Source organism: Arvicola amphibius, chromosome 2, assembly GCF_903992535.2.
Source record: "Arvicola amphibius chromosome 2, mArvAmp1.2, whole genome shotgun sequence".
Taxonomy (NCBI): domain Eukaryota; kingdom Metazoa; phylum Chordata; class Mammalia; order Rodentia; family Cricetidae; genus Arvicola; species Arvicola amphibius.
This window is the reverse complement of record NC_052048.2, coordinates 134677184-134683183: the sequence shown is the minus strand read 5'-3', so window position 1 is coordinate 134683183 and position 6000 is coordinate 134677184.

The window sequence follows — 6000 nt, the reverse complement described above, 5'->3', positions numbered from 1 at the left end:
GAAAAGAAAAAATGAAATTTATGCCCTGGCAATGCTGAAACATGCATGTGCAGCCCATATATGGCGGCTCTGAAGACCTTGTACATATTGGGTTTCATGGTCTATTTTGATGAGGACGACTGATCAGGTATCTTCCTCAAGAGAGCACCAGATTCCAATACAGATGATTGTGGAAACCTATTTCAAATATTTGAAGAAAATAATGAGTATTTACCAAACTTTTGTTTCACTGGTCAGTATGTCTATATCATCATTCTCTTTGGCCTATTTTTTCTTGATTAACCCATCTCTTTAATTTTTGAAGTTCCACATTAGACTTGGCCTATGTTTCTATATACTCTTATTAGATCTCCAGGATATACAGCATTCTCAGCCACATCTGACACAGAATGCACACTTCATGTGCCTGTATTGCACCTAGACCTCATGCCTTAGAAATTGAATCCTACTGATCTGACTTACATTGCCTCATTTTATAGTTAACACTAAAACCAGCAGTGATGAGAATACAGGAGCATAATCATATTTGTGCAACTGATTAAAAATTATGTTGCTCTGAGGGAAACCACCAAAGAAATCCAAAGGAGTGAGGTGAGTCAGTTTTATATTCCATAATTTTAATAACCTTGAATTTACAACTATCCATATTTTCATTCATAATTATGATGGAATCAGAGTTGATAATTCATGATAATCCCACTATTTTAATCAGTGGGATATCTGTCTCAATCAATGAACTCACCACCCCAGAATCTGGAATTAAAGACAATGATACCCTTGGAGGACATTAGTGCACTTTCCACACCGAATTAATTTTATAACCATTATTGTTATAAATGCCCCTAGTTCTCTCCCAGTTTACTTCCCATCCATTTAAAACTTGTGTGAACTCTACTTATGGTTTAAAGAACTAACATTCAGCTATCAAGACAAATGTTATTTTTTTTTTTATTTTTCAGAGCAGGACAGTGGTGGGGATAGTACGATTCCTATCAGTTTTTAATCCATTCATTGTTACTTTCCTACATATTTCATGTTCTGTGTTTGTATCCTCCTCTTTAATTAAGAAACCCCTATTCTGACAATGAGGGCTGACTGAAAAGCCAATAATAATGACACTGAATTTTGATTCTACTGCATGTACTGGCTTTTTGGGAGCCTAGTCTCATTGGATGCACACTTTCCTAGACCTGGAGGGAGGGGGGGCCTTGCACTTTCCACAGGGCAGGGCACCCTGACTTCTGTTAGTACTGGAGAGTGAGGGGGAGGTGGAGTAGGGGAAGTGGGAGAGAAATGGGAGGATAGGAGGAGGTGGAAATCTTTAATAAATAAAAAAATTTAAAAAAGAAACCCAATTTTCCCATTTTCCTTATCAGTTCAGTGGTCTCCTGCTACTCCCCTGTACTTTTGTACCACCTCCTTCTATATATACTTCCCTCTTCCCTGCTAAGGAGCCCACTCTTTCCCATTTTCCTGATAAGATCACCTGCACCATGTTACTCTTCTCTCCATTGCTACCCCACGATCAACCCCATCTTGGCCATGGCCCCATTTTGCTTTCCTGACATCTGTAGTTTACACAGACTAAACACTCACATCTGAAGATGGGAGCTAGTAGCCCCGAACAAGAGAGAGCATGTGACACTAAGAAAAACACTACTTAACACATTGTGATAAACATGAACTTGCCAAAGATTACCACATAGTGATCCTGTTTTAGAATCTTTGTTTTAAAAGAGATTCCTTCTCTTTTAAAGTGGGAATAAGGGCCCCAATGTTATCATATCTCACCAACACACAGACAGTTTTTATAATTTCAACAAATAGTCTTAGCTTTGATGCTTTTGTTGTTATTTATCCTGGTTACCTTTATGATTTTAACAAATTAGCATAATTTGTGACTTTAAAATCAACTCTGTAATAGAAAACTAGAAAACTATACCAACTAAGATTCTTGTGAGAAAGACTGGCCAACTGTATTTTAAAGTTCACTTGTATATTCCACATATATGTGCATGCATGTATATATAGAAATAATCCAGAAGTCAATACATGATGCCATGCTATATCATCCCCATGAATATGCCAACAAAAATCATACATTTTACATATATACATTATGTTTGCTCATAAAAATCTTTATCTAATGCCAGGCAGTGTGGCACATGCCTTTAATCCCAGCACTTGGGAGTCAGAGGCAGGAGGATCTCTGTGAGTTTGAGGCCAGCCTGGTCTACAAAAGGTAGTTCCAGGACAGGCTCTATAACTACAGTGAAACCCTCTCTTGAAAAACAAACAAACAAAAATTAAGACAACAACAAAAGCTTTATCTAGTAAAGGCATAGATTCAGTCTAATAGCCAGAGTCAAACATATGATTCTCCCACCAACTTATAGTTGTAGCTGCACATTGATGTTCTGGTTTTTTTTGTTTTTTTATTAAGTTCTAGGTCACAGGCTGGAAAGATGGCTCAGTGGTTCAGAGCATATTTTTCTCTTGCAAATGACCTGGGCTAGATTCTCACAATGACATAGTGGCTCATAACCATCTATAACTCTAGTAATAAGAATATATTGCCTTCTTTGATATTTTAAGCAAGTGGTGCAGAGATACACATGCAGGTAAAACACATATATATGGAAAATAAAATAGGTAAATATTAAAGAAAGAAAAAAGAAAGGAAGAAAGAAAGAAAATGCGTTATCTGATTTATTAAAGATAACAATTAATTCAAGACTTGATCTCTAAACTGAAAGAACTGTAGCACATTCCAATTTTAAAACTGCTAATGGATAAACTCTATACATATAATCATTTTTATTAACTACACCTCTATAATTTATGAATAAGGCAATGTATTATAAATAAAATAAAAAGATGATAATAGATGTTAAAGATGGTAATCAAAAATTATTTTCTTATCTCAAAGGTATGAACTTAAATGTCTCTACTTCACACCCTTTGCTTAGTAAATATTTGTCACCTACAGAAAATGATGCCTCATCCCCTTCCTTATGTGGCATCTTTCTCTGGGGTGCACTAGAGGTGAGACTGGACCAGAAAAACCACAGCTACCATGGCTACAAACTGAGTTGTCAACATATCCATAAACTCAGAAAAGTTATTTGTTTAATTTTAAAAAATGCAGTACTTGGGCGTTCACATTAGTTTAAATTGTACTTAGATGTAAGAACTAAACTCAAAGTGTATTCATAAACATTCATAATAGTATAGATGCTGTCACTATTAAAGGGCTCCAGACCAAATGACTGGGCAGTCAGCTGTCAAAGAAATGTGCAACAACAACAACAAAACAAAAACAATAAGCTGTTTCCTTATAACTCTACATTCTTCTGAGAAAAATCACTTTCCCCTTCATTATCACAGTATTTGATTTTAGAGCAGTCTTGTTTTATGAATTTATGGTGGTCTTTGCATTCTTCTCTGAGGAGATAATATAATGAACATACAAACATATTAGATGAAAATTAATATTTGAATTTTAAGTTTTACCTTATTTAGTGAATAATGACCTAAAAGGAGTGTGACTGCTCAGTGGGAACATGGAGTGATTGTGTGACTTTCAGGTGACAAGACACATGGTGTTGGCTGATGGACTGTCCATTGTCAGCAATGTTAATAAGTCTTCAGGAATCTCAGGAAGATGAAGATCTTAGCCACTCATGTTAGGTCCATGAGGAGACTTTTATAAAATAGATATCCAGGAGGAATAAAGAGTGATTACTTATTTTAGGTGTTAATTCATAGCACTTGCCTAATACTTTTAAATAATTTTAAAGTATCGGTTACTCTTTAGAAATTGACTTTAACTCACCTGCCACTGGAAGCACAGACGCTCACTAGAACTTTGCAGTCTCACACTTCCGAGCCCGTTCCCCTGCGATGAAGCAGCAGCAGCAATGTCACTGCAGAGCCTGTGGGGAAGCAGTCAGAGCCAGAGCTCGATCACAGGTCACATGATGGAAGTGTGGGAAAGATGTGAAAATGTTCACTGGAAGTGTGTGTGTGTGTGTGTGTGTGTGTGTGTGTGTGTGTGTGTGTGTGTGAATTACTACCTGGACTAAGAATAGATCAATAGCATACTGTGTGCTGGGGCTGCTGTCATGACTAGATGAAACAGAATTGAGGAAAACAGAGTTATATCAAATATATTTCTAAAATAAAATCTCTATTTTTTGGATGACTTGATACACAAAATCCTGCCTACTGCATCAGCATCAGTGTAGATTCTTAAAGTGAATTACACAAAACAAACTGAACATTTTGTGAAGCATGCAAAGAAATTCATGCTTCCATCATTTGCTTTTCACGGTATGGATGCTCTGTGTCTAGTGAGTAAGTGACATATATTGGCATCATTTTATTCCAGTTTTAAAACAATGATTTCATAATTCTACATTATCTATTTAACACTATAATTTCATTGTATTTGTGTGTAGGAGAGATAGAGACAGAGAGAGCAGCTCAACCTTAGTTCAGACTGACTTCAATCAAACTCACAAAAGCTCCTGTCTCAGCCTTCAAATGCTGGGTTCATAGGTGTGTGCCACCACACCTGACTTCACTTTCCATTTGAGTCTCCTGTATATTTATAGTTATACTTATAATATTAATAATTGATAATCCAGCATATAAAAATGGACTTATGACATCCATCAGCTGAACTTAAATTTACTTGGCATATTTTGAATATCCATATTTTAATGAACAATAGTATTTTACAACTATTAAAAAACTCTGGTTATTTTGACTTTAAATAATTTGATATTAGTAATTCAAGAACTGAAAGTATTTCTCACTGCTAATGAAAATCTTATTCAATATTATACCAGTAGCAGTGTAACAATGTTCAACTTAGAAAACTTAATATATTAAAAATTAACTCATTTTAATTAAAACACTAACTCCTACTGAAAATTACTCAGTTGACATTTTTGTTAAGATAACATTAAAATAATTAAATAGTTTATTTTTTCTTTGTAAAATAAAATACAATGAGAAAGAAATAATTTAATGAATAAGTGAAGTAGGATCCTATATGCTTTTGAGATAACCAAAAAGATCACCTTCATTAAAAATATTACAATAGGATAAACATATGTAAGAAAAATTTAATCTAAATAATATAATATTAACACCATACTACATTTTACTAAGCCATAAAGTGAAACTCTCCTAAGAATTCCTAAGTATACACAAACTAAACAGAACAGAAAAATACTGATAAACACTAAATTAATTAATATTTGTTGCATAGTCCTAGTGAAGTTTCCTGTAAATCAATGCAAAGGTTTGAGAAAGGAAGAAAAATGAGAAAATATAAAATATAATTTATATATATACATCTTAATATTATAAATGTACTCCTGCAAACCAATGAATGTGTGTTCGTTGTGTTTTACCCTCTAAGACATTTCAGGTGTTTTGTGAGCGGGTTGGAAATTTTACACAGCTGCAGTTATTTAGGAAGAATCATGTGTATAGAATTATAAGAGTACACCCTCAGAAGAGTGCATAGTCAGACATGCTCATTAAAATACTCCATTTGGAGTCACTTTTTACAGACATATGAATGTACATTTACTGTACAAAAAGATAGATACCATTATATTTTCATTCAATACATAATATCCATTGATCACCTTCACCCTGTTAGCCTTCCCTGTCTCTCTGCCCACACTTCTGCTAGGCCCTGTCCTCTTTCCAATAGGCCACCTTCTACTGTCACATACATTACCATCAGAGGTGATAGCAAGTGAAATCTATGTTCTTTTACAAATCATTACACTGATATTTTATGTTTGCAGGCATTTGTTGTGTTTTCTCTTGATACAATAAGGCTCAAAAATTAATTCTAAACAGAGAATTCTCTAATATTTTATTATAGAAAACTCTGCTTCCTTCTCCTCACTATTAATGAAAAGGACACACTCACCTGGCCAGACCTTTGATAAACATCCATTTGGAATGAGGTTCTAA